Source organism: Strix uralensis, chromosome 13 (genome assembly GCF_047716275.1).
Source record: "Strix uralensis isolate ZFMK-TIS-50842 chromosome 13, bStrUra1, whole genome shotgun sequence".
Lineage (NCBI taxonomy): Eukaryota > Metazoa > Chordata > Aves > Strigiformes > Strigidae > Strix > Strix uralensis.
In genome coordinates this window covers 15,650,206-15,670,465 of record NC_133984.1, presented here as the reverse complement: position 1 = coordinate 15,670,465, position 20,260 = coordinate 15,650,206, and the positions used below count along the sequence as shown (strand labels likewise).

Sequence of the window (20,260 nt, the reverse complement as noted above, 5' to 3'; positions counted from 1 at the left end):
ACGATTCTGTGATTCTGTGACCTGCTCAGGTCAGATAAATTAGGAGAGATTTTTCTTCTGCATATTTTTTTTTTCCTCTGCAGCAATGAAGAGGACAAACACCAAACCTCCTGCTTGGAGCTGCCTCAGATGCAGGGTGTTATTTGGCAGGGAGAAAACAGTAAAGATTGTTTCACAAGGTGGTAATTTGGTGCCTAAGTGGATAAAATGGCAGATTTGCCCTAAGAGGAAATTGGGTAATTGCTGAGACTGGTAGAACAGTGTTCGTATTAACAGTATCATGTTCAAAATCCTCTGAACACCTTTTCCAAATACATTTTTAAACCGTCAGCACTTAAGCAAGGGACAGAAGTAACAATGTTAGGACGGACAAGGGCAAGCAATAAGAACTACATTACTTTGATTTTTAAAAGCAGCTTTAGGAACAGATTATCAGTTAGTGTAAATCAATAAATCTGCACTGTTTTTAATAGAGCTTTTCAGGCTTATACGAATTCTTACTCTGCAAATAGCACCTCAGACCTTCCCATTTACAGCATCTCAAAATCTTGCTTTGGGAATACTCTATTGTCAAGAAGGATGTATTTTTCTAACAGGTTTTTTGCAAACATAACCCAAAATGTGACAGCCAGGAAACTCCCATACCAGCCCTGTTAATGGATTTCTGCAAGTTCAAAACCTGTAGGTATTGTGCTTTGGGAATACGTTTGTTTTGAGTGCTGTCAGAAATAGCATCTCTACCACTGTGCCAGCTCAGGGAGAATTGCATGGGTGCTACCCACAAGTAATTCTTTTACAGCTCTCCACTGAGAGTTCAGCATCTTCCTCCCAACTATCCAGCTAAAAGGAGGAAAGGGGATAAAAACCTAGAGTATCATGCGTAGTTGTTGCCAATCCACTTAACTGGTAATTGATGGTAGCTGAGGATGCAGCCTCCTGTGTCTCACATTAAGTCCAGCCCTGTCAGCAGCACAGAAATAGCTAGCCTTCTCAGGAAGGAGTTCAAATATTGAGGTATGGTGCCTGAATGACACCAGTCAGAGCCAACGTGGCCTGACATCAGCATTACTGATGTGCAAGGACCAGGGGAATCCAGCACCCCCAGGTCAGCAAGGAGACAGCTGAAGCAGATGAGAGTATGGTGAGGGCAAGGTGAAGACCCACTCTGCACCACCTGGCAGGCATGAGAAGAGATGCACTCTGAGTCCACAAAATGGTGCAGCAGTGGCTATCTGAATACCTGCTGCCCTAGTGATCCCAGAGGCATGGCACCTGCCTCGGGCATAACACCCTCTGGAGCTGCTGTCAGCACACACACCACTAGTGATCCCCCAGTGAGGATGGTGCCTCAAACTGCTTTATACTGAGAGCAAGGCCAATGGGCTTAGGCTGAGAATCCGGCTCACCATCCCCACCCCCCTTTACTCTTACTGCTGCAGTGTAGCAGTATTGTTGGAAACAATAACAACCTTGAGGCTATTTCTGTTTATTGTGTTCATTTTCCACATTTCTGTCCAGAGAAGCAATGCAAGGCAATACTGAGCAGCTGCTGCAATTCGGTCTGTGCTAGTACATCCACCTTCACTCATGCATTACATGCAATCTCCTTTACATTAATCAGCACTTGCTACTTCCTACCTTTCATTTTGACAGGCAAGGTAGGAAGCTTTAGCCTGGCTGTAGCAGGCTCCAGGTATTTGATATGTGAGTTTGTTAAGAAAGCCTGGCCTGTGGCTGAATTAAGACACTACGCTTGTCAAGAGAGTAGCTGTTACAACTGGGGCTATAGGGGTGTCCCAGTGTGGGGCCAAGGTCTCAGTTTGCAGAGTGTCACAGAGCTTAGTCTCTCCCTAAGCTTATATGCCCAATAGGATATTTTCTCTCTTGCATTCAAAATCTGGTACAACGACACAAGGAGGAGACAACAGCCATATACTTTTCTGCAACCAACAAGATGCACTATTTTTATGTGAGAACAAGTAGAAAGTGTTGAGACAGGACAGAGCAATGCAGAACAAACTGGTGAAGTGCTCAGTGGAGCATCAGAGCTGGAAATGCAGGGAGAGAGTGGATGTTGCTCCGCTCCCTCTCCCTCCATGTGCTGGCTGACAAGGCAGGTTGGACGCAGGAACTAAAGCTCTCTTCAAGGAATGATCCAGTGAGGCTGGAAGAAACCTCTGGGTTTTGTCATTTCTGCATAAACGGTAATGAAATAATTTTTCCTTCCTTATAATTTTTATAGTAAGTTACTTCAAACTCTTGGCTTAGGTATGTGGTAAAGATATAAAAGTGTGGCTGAGGAGATAAACACAGTCTGCTTAGGCACCTTTAGTACAAGAAAATGCTGACACAGGGCATCAAAACCAGGAAATACCAGAATTGCTTTAGTCAGGCTGCAAAAATGAAGTGCATTTATCAAAACCATTAGAAAAACCCAGAAAAGGCTGCATTTGCAGGGAGTCCACACAGAGACTGGACTATTGCCACAGCTTCCTCTATATTTCTCAGGGGTTCCTCAGTGTCACAAACTGAACCCAGCCAGGACAGGGACATCTGAGGAGACAGCCCTTCTGTGGGGCTGAATGCACACAGGTTACTAATTCCATACTAGAGATGAGTAAAAAAATTTTTGAAAAGTAGTTCTTGGGGATGCTGTGACCTTTACTGTTACAGATGGGTTATTCTAAATAACAGAAGCATTTAAATAACTCGGTAACAGTTTCCCCTCCAAAACTGCATTTCTTGCTACATCAGACATTGCTGACTCTTAAATTATAGTTTGCCATAAAGTAGATTTTCCAGTCCTTGCTCCACAGGAGCTAGCTGGGACAGTGATATCATTCCCAAGGAAAAGCCACAAATGCTTAAGTGAGCTACAGTCAAATTTGATTAAAAACAACGCAAGTATTTAGAGTTACAAAGAATGAAACTTTCCACAGCCAGCTGGCCTGGGGAAAAAAAATCAAGGCTTAGTTTGTGTAGACTCTCTTGTGTAGTAGCAGATTTGACTCAGTGCACTGGCATTTTGGATGCAAATGCTCAAAGGGTTGCACTAGTAGAATGAACTCTGCAGAGAATAGATATAAAGGCCTGACTGTTGAAGAGCCTCATTCGTGCAACGGTGAGAAGCAAATCTAAACTGAAGTGTCTAGTAACAACGGGGCAAACAAAGAGCAGCCAAGAGGGACTGGAGCTGCAACAAGAGAGCAGGGCATGGAATAACAAGTTTCTGCAGTGAGAAATAAACTAAAACAAAAGACTGGTTTGGAGAAAAGCTTTGGCAATGGAAATAACAGGACACATGTACACAGATTTCTCCCAAATGGCCAGCTAACCACTGCTGCTTGTAAAGCTGTGCACACATTGTATTCTGTGTTAGTGGTTAATCTGCAGCTGATTAAGATCCACCCTGCCTGTGCGTGCATGAAGAGGCATCTAGCAAACAGACTGGGGGAATGGTGCTTAATAACAGCACATCCAGTTGCGTGATTTGCACTCACAATTATTTTCACAACCAGAAGCACAAGAGATACAAACATGGTCCTTCTGAGTCTGAGAAAAAGAGCTTCTGTGTGTGGAATTACTTCTCAGCTGCAATGTGAAACACACTTGGTGGATCCTTCTTTTCAGAGGTGGCAATTAAGGAACAGTGCTGGTCTTCCCCTTTGTCATGGAAGGCCCTGAATCCATTGGATCATCAGAGTGAGATCGTGGCCTGTGGAAGTCCTCTATAGACTTCAGTGAGCTTTGGGTAAGCAATAAGTATCTGTGCCTGAAAGATTAATATATATCTATATAGAAAAGTACAAATTCAAGGCACAGCCCAGGTCCCCCTGTGTGCTATACTTCAGCCTTCTTAATACTTCTTTGAGCTTAATGTAATTACAGGTTTATTCAGAATGACACATGCACTGATTGACACTTCTTCCAGCTCGAGCAGTGGAAGCCCAGCACACAATGAGTGGTGCCAAGCTGCAAGGCATAACCTGGGTCGCTGCAGGGGTGAGGAGGGAATCCTTTTCCTCTCACTCCTATAGACTCAACTGTATCACCCAGGGAGCATTTCCTTCTAAAGCAAAAAGAGCCAGCCAGGGGCAAAATGAAGGACTTGGTAGGCTAATGGTCTCATTTGGTGTGGCAAATCCTCTGAAATCCACTGACAATTTAGGAACATAATCCCCTCACTTTTATTAGTGACATGCTTCAGTTTTCCATACAAATTGAAGACTACAGTTTCCCTATTACCACAAACTTATATACAGTGATTTTTTCTCAAAATAGGATGCATTCGTCAAACTGCCTAGTAAGAATGCCTTTGCCCCTGAACATAGTGAGGATTAAGGTGTGAAATTCCTATTAGGGCAAGGGGATTAGGCTGTTGCATTTACATAAGGGTTTGACACAGAGGATCAGTTCATCGGTGGGTGTATGCAGGCTGATGCACAGCCTCTGTGAGGGGCTAGTAGCTGGTGTTTCAGAAGAGAGGGAAGCTCCTCCTTCACAAATGCACTTACATCTTTTTGCATGATGCAGCTTGGAGAGACCAATTCCTTCTTGATCCCTCCAGCAATCACTCTAAATCTTAAAGCATGAGCTACAGGATTGCCCTGATTATTATCTTGATACATTTACATCTAAAGTAGTAAATTGGAAAGTAATTGATGAGAAAAACTGTTAGATTTGGAATCAACAAAATCTATGTAAATACCATACACACAAAAATATCTGGAAAGCACCAGGTCAGGGATGAGAACTATGCCATAAGGACCTGGATTAGAGTGGCAATGTTTTCAGATCAAAAAAGAGACTATAGCTCAAGCACGTGTTTCTTAACAAAGAAATACTACCTGGACTGCTGTTTCTTCACTGAAAAAGTTTACGTAAGAAGGCCCTGTGCAGGCATGTGGGCATAAAAAAAAGGTGTCGCCTATAACACCTGCTATTAGTGCTCATAAATGTGAGGCACTAAATTTCAGAGTCCTCGTTTTCACAATCAGATCAGATCACACCAACTTAGTTGTTCCCTCAGCAACTCTGCATGCTAGATTTAGCACTGTGTTAGGCAGGTACATTTCCATTTCAGTTCACATTCCCCAATCTTCCTTGAATTTTGCCCTAGGAACAGAGTGGCCCAAACTCTCAAAAGTTAGTTTTATTTCTTGGTACCTCAGGGCTTATGATCAGGAAAGAAAATGCACAAACCAATAACACTTTCTGGTCTTGAGTTTAACAGCAGATCCTTTAGTATATTCATATATATATTAGGAAGAAATTCTTTCCTGTGCGGGTGATGAGACACTGGCACAGGTTGCCCAGAGAAGCTGTGGCTGCCCCCTCCCTGGCAGTGTTCAAGGCCAGGTTGGACGGGGCTTTGAGCAACCTGGTCTAGTGGAAGGTGTCCCTGCCCATAGCAGGGGGGGTGGAACTGGATGATCTTTAAGGTCCCTTCCAGCCCAAACCATTCTGTGGTTCTATGAATATATCAGTTAATCCCCATTAGTGTGCATTCATCAGTGAACCGTAAATATTCAGTGTTAGGGTTCACTTGTTTGGTTACTGCATAGCACCTTGAATAATTTAACTACTCAAAAGCATAAAATTAACAACTGATTAGAATCAATATATTATGATTTATACCTGAAATAAAAGTCCTGCAAAAGCAGAGCTTACAGCTTCAGTAATTTAGGAATTAGTCACTGGTCACCATTAAATAGAATAGAATATTAATAAGCAGAGACCAGCTTCAGGCATGGCTAGTTTCCTTGCCTTTCTTTGAAAAGCACCTCCACACAAGCTTACTTGCAGGGAGCTATTCACGTGCTTAAATCCTTTGATGCATCTGAGTTGGCATGCTCAGCACTTGGTAGAACTTGGACCCAACAAGTGACTGATGGCTTGAGAAGTCCTGCTACTCCAGAAGCACAAGGCAAGCAGCACTGGTGTCCCTTGTCACCTTTTCCTCTGTACCTTCTTGTGGCTCAGTCCAGCCAGTGACCCTAAGTAGAAATTAGCTGAAACACCAAATAATTTAGGGTAACATAGCCTACATAGGAGCAGAAATGAGAATCCAGGAGTTCATAAAACCAAGGTCTGTGCCCAGATCATTAAACCACTATGCTTTCACCTTTGGAAGTTATTAGTTGTTTTTATCTTGCACAAAATCTGAGGAGCAGTGTATCCTTCTGAGGAGAGGAAAAGTCATTAATAGCTATTTCATAGACATGACCTGAGCAGCATATGATTATCACAAAGAATGAACAGGCAGGCAGTCTCACATTGGATTCAGGAACAGTGATTCACAAATCCAAACCCCAGTCTCACATGTTGCTTTTATACAATTGGTAAGAGCCTGCCTGAACCAGAAGTGGAAATCATGCCTTTTAATTTTATTCCTGCATTTCTGAAATAACAGGCCGCTTCTGGCACATGCTATCACTTCCCTGACTCAAGGAGAAAAAGGTGGATGTTAAAGAAGCCATAAATAGTATCTGCTGGTACTCCCTTTTCTATTATGTTGAGTTTGATTCAGTTCCCTGCAATTAACAGGAACAAGAGAAAGACAAATAAAATTATCCCAGCTGTTTGTGGCCGACAGACCTGGCCTCCCAGCTGAGAGCTCTTTGTGCTGCTGAGAGCGTCACCAAGCAACCAGCCCTTGCAGCTGCCAGGCTACAAAAAAGAAGTGAAAGCATGACTTATGGAAAGGAAGCACATGTGAAGGTTGGGACTGAATCAATCTCCGCTTTGTCTCCTGCCTAAATATGGCACCAGATACAAGAAGAGATCACCCTCAATGGATCTTGCCCGCTGAGGGGGCAGAACCCGGACACTTAATTTGTTTTAGAAGCCAGACCCTTGGAGTACTAAACCCAGGTATTCTGTGCACGATATCTGGATGCAATGAAAAGAAGAGGGATTGAGTCTGTTACAATGCTATTGAGACTTAGTATTCTTCATCAGTCTTAGCTGGTGAGCAGCAGAAGGTGTCCCACAGTACAGCTGCCAGAATGACTATATTGTCCCAATTGTAAGTCAAACCCACATATAAGTCAAGTGGAGGTGAAAAAGATTCTCTGATAATTGAAACAATATGGCAAGGAAAGCAAAGCAAACAGGCAAATCCCCATGCACACAAGCAGGGAATGAATAAAATGGGAGAGACAAGCAGGGAAAAAAATGGAGAGATAAATGAACATTCAAACGGTGCTCTATGCTTTACTGATTGGTATAGCAGTGTTAGCTGTTAGAAAATTATTAGGAAGGGGTAATAGATATTATTCCTAGAGAATATAGGCAGTCCTTTGGAAAAAAAAAAAAAAGGTTGAGAGACTCTGACGGATACCATCCCTGACCTGTATCATACCTCCAGCTCTCAGCAGTTTGAATAAGTCTTACAAGTGAGTCAGCTGTTTTGCCAAAAAGCTGCTAAGACAAAGATGTGTGAAAACTTTTCAAACTGGAACATTAAAGACAAATTGACAAACTCATTTCAGCCTCCCTATGAGTTTAAATGTGTCAAGGCACACCTGTCTGAAAAGACGAAATTGATTGCCTTAACCTAGGTCACACACTGCAGCTGAATCTAGGATTCATGCCAGGAGCCCTGAGACCCACTCTTTCTGCCTGAATACCTGAAGCACACTGCCTCTCATCTGCGACATATTTCCTGTAGCAACTACCTTCTTCTGGTTTTGAGAGAAAGTCCTTGGTAAGCTATGCTTAGAAGAAAAAAACAAGTTGGTTTTCACTGGTATTAAATATTATGAGATTTGTAAATTAACGCTCAGTGTATCCACTTTTGGCCCAACTAAATTCTTCCTTGTTTACTGCCCATTTTACACTAAATTGAACGCTTCACACCTGCAACTGGAAACAACTCAAACAATGAATGTCAGGATCAGATGGCACTTTTTTCCAGCATCTATTTTCTGGAAGAAAAAGCATTCTACAGAAACAGTGTAAACGGAGCAGTTCTGCACTATTTGGCACTAAATCATTACCTGCTGCCAAGAGCAGTACAAAAACTTTATGAAGCTGCTTATGATACAGATAAAAATTCAAGGAAAAGCAGACATTTCAAAAGCTGTTCTCCATTTGCAAACTGCAAGAAATGCCAAGATTGTAAAGATCTCTGTTGCTTTACAGTGCTAAAAATAACATTCACCAACAACTATTGAGACTCTTCCACAAAATTCAGCCAGCCTTATGGCTTTCATTTTGATTGTGAAACTACACATCATTTTGCAACCCTCTGTGACTAGGGTTGTCTAAAATGAAGGAAATCCCCAGTACCATTTACTCTCAAGGTATTAAAATTCACTGGAAGCAAAAAAGATGCCTCAGTTTTCAGATGGTATTAAGAGATGTAAGTTCTTGTTTCTAATCCATGATGAAGGGCTTTCAAGTAGGCAAGAATAACATTCTTAGCTCCTAATGTTGGCTAACTCAACTTTTTGATACACTTAATTTACATGTAATCCTGCAGCCTGCCAGCAGTTGATAAGGTTCCTGATATGTGCACATTTGAGAAAGGGAAGTTTAGTCCTCTTACTGCCTTTCCAGAGAGCTGAGCTCCATGATGGAAGGCTGCTCAGGTTTAAAGTTTCAAACAAATTTTTGCTTCTCTGCAAATGCATTTGCCCCCAAATAATTTATCTGCTAGGTTTAAAATTCTCGACAAAGTTGAAATGGCTGCACTGCATTTTTACTGGTTTCCATTATTAAAATACTTCACAGACTCTTGTAAATACGAGGTGGTATGGAAGAAGTGTGAAGGGTGCAATTTTTCTCTCCACTCCAATGATACTGTTTTGTAGCCATAAAGACAGTGCAGAAGTTGGACATATCAAAGTAGACAGAAGTTACAAACCCTGAATTAACAGCTATACAACACACCTGACTGAAGAATGGACAAGTGCATACACATTAAGAGCAAGACTTTTACAAGCACTATATTTTGTGCCCCTAATATAAAGAATATGATTACTGCATGCAGTTTTGACAAACCCATTTCAAATATTCCACCATGCAGCGGGATGACACGTGTCACCTGTCTATGGAAAATTAGGGTATTCCCCATCTGTGGAGCTACACCTATAGCTTCTCTCAACATCTTTGCATAACCAGACACCTTGGACCGCCAAAGGAAGTTAACTTACTGGGTGCCAGGTCATCTCAATGCCGTGGGCAAACTCTCAGTTTCATACTCACAGGCACAAAACCGTACCAAGACTCAGCAGCCATGGAGAGCCATGAAAGCCTTGGGTGTTTAGCACTAAACACTCAATAGTATACACACTCTGACCATTTGTAACCTACTTCATGTTTCACTGAAGTCCCAGTTATACCATACTGCATTAACAAGAGTTACCAAGCACCTGCATGAGCTACCCCATCCCTTCTAGCTGCTTCAAGAGAATATGGGAGAGTTGCAGAGGGCTGTAGTGCAGCACAGTCACTGGAGAAACATCTTATTTACTTCCATGTTCTGAGACACATTTGTGAATGTGGAGAGGTGAACTGGAAGGGTAAATGGAATACAGCAATATTTTAAAAAGCTGTTCCTTTCTGTCTGAATTTTGAATGCATACCATATGCTTTAGCATGTTGTTTTGATTCTGTGCTAAGATACTCTTTACTAGCCTGCCTCATCAAGACCAATCCTCTCTGCAGAATAGCTATTTTTAATTTAAGAGTAATTTCTACCAGTGTGTGCCACTTTGCACTTAAGATCATCCATTACACTGCCTGTTCATCTCTGTAAGTCTCCCACTTGTCTCCCAACTTTATTACAATAATTTTTTCATCATCTTCACCAAGTACTTCCACCTCCAGATCACTCAAGAAAACGGTAAACACTACTTGTATCTTGATACTTAATTTTTACTCTGATAAAAAGTTATTTCTACCCTGGTTTCTTCTTCTAAACCTGTTTCCCATCTGTGATAGTATTTTCCCTTCTTATCACTACTTCAGGTTTCTTAATAGGTTCTTGCAGGTGCCTTTCCTCATGATTTTTTGAAGTCTAAATGTCCACTGGCTCTCCCCTATCCATGATTTTATTTGTTCTATTATTCCATACCAATAGATCATCAAGGTAAATGTTTTTCTTGTAGAAATTATGTTTATTCATACCTTGTTATGCCATGTTGTGTATTTCACAATTTTAACTTTCATTTCAGTTGATTTATCTAGGACAGAAGCTGAATTGTCACCACCTGACATACAGAGGAGAATGGGTACAGCCATTAGTCACCATTCCCAGCCTCTCTGTTCCTCTTTCAGCAATATTATGGGCATGAGGGAGTGAGGAAGGGCACAAGAGATTATATCAGGAGCACAGCATACAGCAATAGCTTGAAGAAATGCATCTTTCACAGAAGTATGCATGGACCACAAGATGCTTTCCTAAACGAATTATTCTTTCCTGTTCAGAGCACTCAAAGGAAAGACAGACATCTGTAGCCATCAGCTGTTCTCCCCGTAGCACAGTTAGTGTGGCTAGGTGTTTCATGGGATGGCTTGAACTGGTCCATCACAACCTGGGAGCGATGTCCACAGCAAGGCAGGAGAAGCAGAGCTGTGGGCCCTGGCAGTCGCAGGGGACTGAGTGTCAGATAAGCAGCACAGAGCAGATGGTGAGGGCAGGGGAGCACGAAGAAGGAGCCTGGAGTCCTGCTCTCCCCTGCTGCCCTGCGGGCTCACTGGCTGCATAATTATTCCTGTGGAGCCAATAAAGCTCGTTGTGTTCATTGTCCTCCAGATAACAGAGCTCAGACCTGGAGGACTGGAAGGACTGATCTCTCACGCCAATTCTGACTGAAGCAAAATCCCCCGGAAAAGTCCTTCTAATGAATAGTACATATTATCTCATCTTACGCATGTCTGGTTTTTGTCCATTTTGTTCATAACAAAGTCCCCCATTTGGGGAAAAAAAGAAAAAATAATTACTAAAAAGCAGACTATAGCTCACACCCACTCTAGTTGAAAAATCCTTGATCTGAAGTATTTTCCAAGATAAAAAATGAGAGAAAAGCATCATGAGCCAATACATACAAATTTCCTATATATTTTAGATTAGGTGGATAATTTAAAAACTGTTAATGACAATGAGGTTTGCATTTATCTCAAAGAATAATTTAAAAGTAAGCAAACATTTTCAAAGTGCAGTTAAAGACTCCAGTAAAATGCCTTTGGTTTATTAGACTAAGGGAAGAAAAACAATAACATGACTCAAGGATATCATTGTCAGAGCACAATAGTCCCTGGGATCCTTTAACTAAAAGGAGATTTTGGATTGCTTAGACAGCAAGTTGAGCTGCAGAGCTGTGTTCTGCAACACTCAGTAAAATGTACTTATACAGATAGATACACATGCATATACTCATACACACCCTGCTTGCTGTTAACCAGGAAACAAGAGCTATGTCTATTAATTCAGAAAAGACTGACTGTATGTTCACAGGGGAGAGGGTGTGCCTTATGGCTTGGAGCAGTGAATGCTCTGGTTATTAGCCTTGCTTATTTTTTCTATTCGGTTTGAATTCAGAGCTAAGCAAATCTCCAGGAGCAGGTCTGCAACTCCAGCTCTGTATGCTAATTGATTTGCCGCAGCCTGAGAAGCCCTGAACACAAGCTGAAATAACCCTCAGCTTTCATGGCTTGTCTTTGCACTTCCCCACATATGCAGGCCTACCTTAGCCAATTCTGAAAATCTGGACGGATTGGATCCAACTTTTTTTCTCCTCAACTCCTTTAGACATACTTTTATTACACACATTTCATTGCCAGTATCTTTTGTCATCCCCAGCAGACCTGAGGGTGGATGGGCGCTGCTATCCTCTGCACATGAGCAAAGCTATCACTTGTTCCCTACTGTCCCATACAGAGATCTCTGAATGATGCTGGCATCATGTTCAAAGGCTTTTGACAACCTCTCTCTCATGTTCAGTCTGGGCCCTTTGCAACATGGATTCATTTCCTTAACACTTAAGCTCCATCAAGATGCACATACTACATAAAAAAAGAATAATCACTGGTTCAGTTCCATGTGAAGTTTCAGGGACAAGAAAGAAGGAAATACTGTTGTGTTGGATGATAGCTTTATTGTACTATTTCTTACCAGCCTCTGTTACTAGGCTGTATGCCTTTACCCACATCTAGTGCAGGCTCTTCTTAAAGACAAGTGTAAATATGGGCTGTGTCATAACTTACCTGCTACTGAGTGAAAAGAGCTTTTTGAAGGGGAAAGGGAAGGGGAAGGGGTTTCAGGCAGACAAGAAGAAGAGGTGGAACTTGCAACAAGATGTGGAATATGGCACCAACTGCCATCAGATTCTCGAGGTGCCTCACACTGGGTGAACTCAGGGGAGTATTCACACACTCGGTGAGCTACTGCAGGTAGGGAGATGTGAGCAAACGGACTACACGTGATGCCACTCACAACCTAAGGACCCTGCCTCACCAGAATAAGAAAGACATTTGTTTACTAGAGACGGAAAGACAGATGTTTACTAGAGTCCATGCACTGAGGTAGACGCTTGCTCAGAATACATTCACTGTAAACTGCTCCCTCTCAGAGAAGGAGGGGCTCCCATTCACACTGGTGGGATTTCTACTTGAGCACCAAAAAGGAACCAGAAACTTTCATGTTACAATACAAACTAGCAATGGAAAAAACTACAAGGCTTTCTTGGCCTGTCTTAGCTCCTGATACTCAGCCTAATTTCCGTTGCTCATTTTCAGTGCATTTATTCCTAGATAAACCCCCTGGCACGACAGTGAATAATCCCCTTTTCTCCTGGGATTCAGAGTGAAAAGGGAACATGTATGACAGAAAGAACTGCCAAAATGAAGATGCTAGTGAGGACTGAATTTTTAGCATACGTCTCTTTCGGGGTGTGAATAGCACCAGGACTCAGTAATAGGGGCCACGTACTCCTAGGTCACCAGGTCAGATGTGACTTCATCTTTCAATAATTTTGACAGCCTGCCATCTGTGACACAAGTAGCAGGTGTTCATGTGGATCTTGGTCAGTACATGGTTACTATCAGGGCTTGTGTTTCTAGAAAATCAAACAATTTTCAGCAAGCAACAGTGCAACTCTGGAGCCTGCTTCTAGACTTGGCACCTCGCTGCCTTAAGAGGACAAGAGATTCACCACAGCTTTAGCCAGTATTTGCATAACGACAAAATGCCAATGAATACACAGCACCAAACCCTGCTAGAGGTCAGGCAGGAGCAGGACACCTCCTCCAGAACCTGAGGATGAGGCAAAGCAATGGCAAAACATCAATCAGAGTTTGCAAGATGATGGTCTCCTCCGCTGTCACCCCTTGCTCCGTACATGCCTTGGGGAGCTGACTGGAGACCGAACTGATAGCAACCAGGTCAGTCTCAATGCTCACAGGAGAAGAGATTTGATCAAGGCTTTAGCTGCTGAGATCAGACTGCTTCTGCTTTAATAAGTACAGGAACTAGGATTCAGTGTTCCAAATAGGCCCCTTTTCACCCAGATTCTGTGGCCCATAGATCTAAGTAAACAGAAATTAATAAGCATAAGGTTTCTGAATAACATCTCAGAAATCTGTCTTCTGAATATTTAATCATAAGTACTTAGATACACATTCATGGAAGCTTGGCTTGTTCATTCTAGCGAATGATAAAATCCTTAAGGGATACCTGAGGACTAATTGGTTTTGTCTGTGTTAGTGTCTAGTCATTGCATGAATCGGGCAATGCTGAATTTCCAGCTTAGGCTAAGAGCTCCCTAAAGATAGAGAACTAGGCTGCATTGTCTGGCACTGTAAGTGACGGGTTCAGAAGTTCTACAGCCCATACATTATTACTACCCTTCCTTGCATGACACATGGTTGCTGGAGAGCAATAATCTCATGCAAACACCCTAAATCAGAGTAGTCTGCAAAAGCAATGAGAAGAGGTGAAGCTGGAAGTTAATCCTCACCCTGAGTGATCTATTCGGGGAGGCGGCTACGCCTGCACAATTCCTCTGCTAGTGCTTGCGATCCAGATCTGACCTCTTGGTATCAAAATGGGAGATTTATGCAAGGCCTGCCAAATCTCAGCAGTTAACAAGATGCACTGAGAAAAAGATGCAAAACAGATACAGTTTTATTGTTACAGCTTTATGCAGCAGGAAGGAAAGATGGGACTCGCCTCCCCTTTATTGGCACTGGCTGCTGCAGAGCCTTTTGCAGGAGGCAGGATACAAAACACACTTGCACTCATGTCCTGCTCTTCCCTCCCATTTGCTTTGGGGCTAGATCCCAGCTTTACATGAGTGCATGAAACTGTTTTGTTCTGGGGTTACTTCAATGCAGTTTTTCAGTATCCAAAAGGGCGGCCACTATGAAGTCTCAGAAGGATGAGAAGTTTCTGACATCCTACCCCTTGACATGTGTAATAATGCAAACCAATTTGCTTGCTTTGTAACCTTGAACCTCCTGCCTCAGGGTGTAAGTTAACTATCTCCAGGGCTCTAGAGGGAATATTTTCCCTCTGATCTTTCAGCAATGCAGATGTTACTAGGTATGTCAGGGAGGTATTCAGCTTCTTCTTGAGCATCAATAACAGAGTACACCATTGGAGGTATTTGTCTATTTTGGTACAAACCTTGTTCTACATCACATTGATACAATTGCATTAATGTAATCAACAAAGCTACACTATTCTGGCAGAGTTTGGTCTGCTGTTAGCATTGACACTTGAGCAATGAAATTTCTAGTTTGTTTCCAAATACCATCTTAAAATCAGTGCAGCAATTCCAAAGTTTGTTGGTTTCTCCAGTACAACTTGTATGGATGCATCTAAGGTAGCTTTTTACTAGTAGTACAGTACTAGGAGCTGCTTTATCAACTACTTTGTTGACTTTGATCCCAAAGTCCCAACCTTTAACCTGCTGTGAGCTTAGTCATTCTGCTTCTCCCTTTGTGGCTGCTGCCCTTCCTCAATGCAAGTCATCTAAAATAAAATAGCAACTTCTTCTCTGGACAGGAGAGGTGGGATGGCCTCCTAAGCATTTGCATCAGCTTTGCAAACAGAAGGATGAACTTCACTTATCATCTGCCACATGAAATCCTTATCAAAGCAAAGACTGCTAGAGGGAACCATTTTATTAACACTAGAAATTCTTTCAGGAGCACAGTCACAAATGCCCTGACATATGAAAATGTATGTCATTTCTTCTGATGAGACCACTAACACCCAGATGGAACAGAAGTACTTTGTCTGGGCTAGGTAAAAGCCAATGAATAGCACATATGTGACTTCTCCCTGTGCTTGAAGATTTCAGAGTCCCAAAGAGATCTTTGCATGTTATGATGGCTAAAAACACATTGAGTTCACTGCTTGTTGACCAGAATATCTATATTTATGTGGAACTGAAGCATACCAGTTTTTCCCCCTCTGAACAGCACCTTATTCTGCTTATTTGGTGATGCTAATTGATGGGTCACAGAATAGGGTATTTAGTTAAGAACTAAACAGAGAAAAGGCAGAAGGAATTCCCTACCACAGAAAATATCTTAATGCTAAACTACAACTGAACATACCTGATGATTTTCTGGTCAAGCCACAGTATCACCCACTCAGCCAACCACAAAAAAAAGGGACTGATTTTTGTTTCTACATCTCTTCGTATACTTGCTGAACAACTCACAGACTTTGGAATACATGATAGCACAGGAAAAGAAGCTCAGCACGTACAGAAGACATTAGCTTTTCCAGATCACTTCTTAAAAGCAGGACTGAATGCAGACAGACACAAATTGCAAAGCAAGGTGCAGAAAACAGAAGATGGGCACTGAGCTGACAGTGATGAAATAGCCTCCTCTTTTCCAGAAAAACACCTACTTATTGTACACCACGGTGAGAAAGAAGCTTAAGCACAAATAGGACAGTAAATCTATACAACCTTTGCAAAGTCTAGTTCAGACTATTGCAATCAAAAATATCTGAATGCAACTTCATCCACAGTCTCAAATTCTGTTTTCTAATTTAGTTTATTAATGACATGAGGCAGAAACAGCCATCATGTGTTTATAAAGTAGCCAGTGCTCCCAGGAATCCAGACTTATTTGGGACACTGGATATAACTGTTTTAAAAAAGAGAAAGAATCTACCAAAACAACTGTTTTCCAACATGATCCACAGATCAGACCAAATTAAATCCTGCATATGTATATATTAATTACATATATTACACATCTCAACACAACAGCAGTTGTAGTCATGAAACCAAGTGCTGAATTTGATCCACTGTAGTGTGTGTTTAATGCATTGAATTCTTTGACCTATACCATTTCTTATATGGCCCTGAAAGTTCAAAATTTATATCTGTTGTGATTCTCTGTCATGACTCATTTTTGGTGACAATCTGAAACCCCTTTTGAGTTCTGGGGTGTCCATCAAGGGGTGAATATATGCTCCAAGGAGGGAAGAAGCTTGAGTACAGACAGACAAGGCGCAAGGCATTAGAAATATGTGCAAGACCAAGTTAAATAAACTACTTAAACACAAGATGCTAATTTCACAGTTTCAAAAGGACCATATTTCTACAGACAATCCAAGACATAAAAGGAAACAAAATTTCCTTAAAAAAACCTAACCTCACTGTTGTTTTGAGTGTTACATTTATTCAAACACACTCCATCCAGCTCTCAATTAACTGCTTTCTCACTCCAAATGCAGCAGGTCTGCAGTGCATAGAAATGTAATTATTTACACACCACTATCATTGCCACTACTGTCTGTACTTCTAAAGCATCTTGATTACTCTACTGATGAGCACCATGGAAATGCCTATAAATAAAATAATCATATCCCCTCATTAAGTTACAGCTCATGGACTGAGGAAGGATGATTATCCTTTGTACGTTCCTTTTGTAAATTTTATCATTTCACAACAGAGGGAGTAATGTGCCTCCGATGACACTCAAAGAGACAGACTGTCAGGATTCTTGTCAGTATTTCAGCTTTGAGCAGCTTGTGCCTTTGCATGAATATTTTCTCCTGAAAATAAAGTACTGTTTGTCAGAATTAGGCATTCAAGAATCTCTTTCCAATGGCAGAACCAGACATGCAAAAACCTCTAATATCATGTTAGAAGGTCTGATTTTATGGAGCAGTATGTCATGGAAACCCTAACAGCAAACACTGCACCCATACCACTTCTAGCTCTAGCTTCAACACTAAGAACACACATAGGTGGAAAATTTCAAATAAACTTAGATTAAAAATACAAACATTGAAGGAAGCCTTCCAATAAAAACAAAGCCTTGGTGACTTCAGGAAGCTTCAGTAATTGATGCCGCAAACAAATGTCAAATATTCCATTACCGTCAAATCACAAAATCTCACTTTTTCAATAACTGCAATACACATGTACATTTGCATACAGTAAAACTCCCAGTGGTTTATCTAACACACAATGAAATATCACAGTTCATAAAATGGTGAATTATAAAGCCAGCAAAACAAGTTAAATGTGATATCTTTACTCAGACTAAATTTACTGAAATCACATTTCTGCAACAAAAAATGATGGTGAAGTTGTCAGCTTGTCCCAGTCAAAACAGTGCTGAATTAAGGCACCAGTGACTATACAGCTATCAGAGCCTGACATGAGGAAAACAAGGTTGCCTTTTATTTTTTTATTCAAGAAGAGTTAGGTATGGTGTGGTCTCTGCTATGGACAACAGTTTGTGGTAGAAATTGCTAAATTACATAGATTTTTGTGCCCCTTGCTCAGCTGTAGCTCCATGCAAGGCAGCCACTCCAACAACAGATTGCAGTCTACCCCACAGCAGCACTACTCTAGATGATCTGTAACTTGAGAGCAAGCAGCATTTCCCAAATCCCCACTTAGGATTTAACACAATTTCACAGGCTGGTCCAGTCACAAGGCCACAAGCTCAGTTCGATTTATGGGCTGATTTAGTCTGGCTCTCCAGTCAAAGTGGAGAGGGAAACACCACTTACTCGTGTAACTAGCTAAAGGGTGGAGAACAGTTTGATGGAAGTTCATGGGGCATACCTATTTCTGCATGTCGTCCAAAGCAACAGCTCACCTCCAAAATGCTGGCTGTTCTCAAAGAACTGAGGCAATTTACAGGTTCAGATTAAGATCCTCATCCACAACGGAGAGCAACAGGACTCTGACAGCATGAGTAGGCAACTGCTTTCAGGCCAGATCCATCTATTAAACCCTTTGTAAAGCTGCTGTGATTCAAAACACATGGTCCTGTGCCCATTCACGATTTCCTCAGTCAGGACAGATCATTTGACTTTCTCCTTCCTCTTCCCTCAGCCACTTCCTAGGTTTCCAGTACATCACTCCCTGTAACACTGCTTATGTTCAGCATGCTACTATATCTATGGACAGTCTAGCTGGAAAGTCACCCACTCATGTATAAACTACACATGTTATGAAAAGAAAGTGCTGGGTTGAGACAAGTGGAAAGAAAAGCTTAGACAGGCAGTTGAGATTTGGGTGTATCTGAAGCTAGAAGCAGCCACTAACTAATGTGCAGGATATCGAGGTTGGGACAAAGCAAGAATATCAGGCAGGTTAGAGTGACATGCTACTTTCAGCTGCCAGACACTGCACCTGGACTGTGCAGGACACTTTATGAGCCTATGTTTGGGGTTAGAAGGATGAACATTTTCATATGTAAAGACGCTATGTGTGAGAGACGAGAAACCAGGCCTGCGAGAAACTAAGAAAAACAGCCTGAGAAAGCAAAAGTTGAGGCTGATCGAAGAAATGCCTCAAACACTCGCAAGACAAAACTATGAGTCACAGGGCGCATAGTGTGGAGGTAGAAGCTGATAAGGCTGCCCGAGTAACACAAGATGCAGCTGGAGGAGGGAGCCCTGTGGAGACAGGACAGCTCTGCTCTGGTGCACCTGGCCAAATTTCAAGGGCCATCTGTCCAGTGAATGAACTTTGCTTCATTATCCACGAAATGCATATTAAAGTTAACACCCCTCAATATGCTAATGAAGGCTAACATGGTCATGCTAATTACATCATCCCATGAAACACCTTACCCCTCCCCGTACATGGGATACGTAGGTATGGGGGTCGACCTAGGGAACGGACCCAAGGAAAGTGTGTATAAATCAAGGCGGGGGAAGAAAGGGCGGGGGGGCCCTGGAGAGTGCAGTGAAGCAAAGAAGATGGATGCAAGCGAAAAAGACGGCTGCCCCCTGGAACCCTTGCTGGCGGGATCAGCGCAGAAACCCAGACCGGTGATCTGTATTTCCCCATTCCCTCTATCTCCCTCTTTTCCCTTTCCCATTAAGAAATGCAAGGCGTATTGCATTGCTTGCCACAACTTGCTATATACTTAGCCAATTATAGTGTGTTCAGTTAGTACATTGTGGGTAGTAAATAAATGTTTGGACTTGGAGACTTGTTGTCCGCTCCATTGGGGATTTGCGAATCTGAGTCACTTGTCTCTCTTGTCTGAGTGGGATGTGACACCATATTAGTTGGATGAATTGCCTAGGTTTGGCATGTTATTTCAAGAGCCAGTATTTGAATAATTTTCTCCAGAGATAGGAAAAAGAGTTAATTTAAAGCAATAGTATCAATCCCTAGAATATCCAGCATCCAACCCCCACACAAGAGCTGTGCTGCCTCACTCCAGAATCTGGAGCAAGAAAAATAGTGACAAAAATAAGATCATCCCTCAGTTACAGAAGACATGGAATTGTTAAATCAAGCTTAGAATTGCCCTTGAAGAATCTAGCTCTTCCCAGTCCCCAGAGTTACCCTCCACATTCCTTTAAGGGTTTTCATAGATACAGCAATATGAAATGGTTTATTGCTGTGTAGCTGCTAACAAGAGACAGATGTTTCCTTCAGTTCCAGGAAAATGTAGACATGAAGCACATTATGATGACCCACTAAATATTTTTGACCCAAATCCTTCTGCATGTTATCTCGTCATGCATTTCGTCAAGAAAATGCAACACAGTTCCATGCTCTTCCTGCTAGTTACTGAGCTAGCCAGAAGAGCATGCTTGGATCAATCCCTTTATCTTAGCAAGCCTTCATTTGAGGGCAAGGAAAGTCAAGCAACACATTTTCACTTAGTGAATCCAAATCTCAAGAGTTCTTGCAATTACTTCAGAGCCAGATCAACTGGTGGCTGTGAGCCGAACTCCCCATGTTATTTATTTAGCTAGTCTGGAAGACACGCACTGCACGCTGGCGTGCAGGATGGAGCATCTGTT

General features: G+C 42.0%; 1 protein-coding gene and 1 long non-coding RNA gene across 2 annotated transcripts in view; both read right to left on the bottom strand.

Annotated features, from left to right (window-relative positions):
* LOC141949269 (uncharacterized) overlaps positions 1-20,260 on the bottom strand; it is a 191,895-nt gene that overhangs the window by 136,053 nt on the left and 35,582 nt on the right. The window lies entirely within an intron of this gene.
* Positions 1-20,260, bottom strand: part of DCX (doublecortin) — a 76,918-nt gene that overhangs the window by 44,315 nt on the left and 12,343 nt on the right. The gene's annotated exons all lie outside the window — the stretch shown is intronic.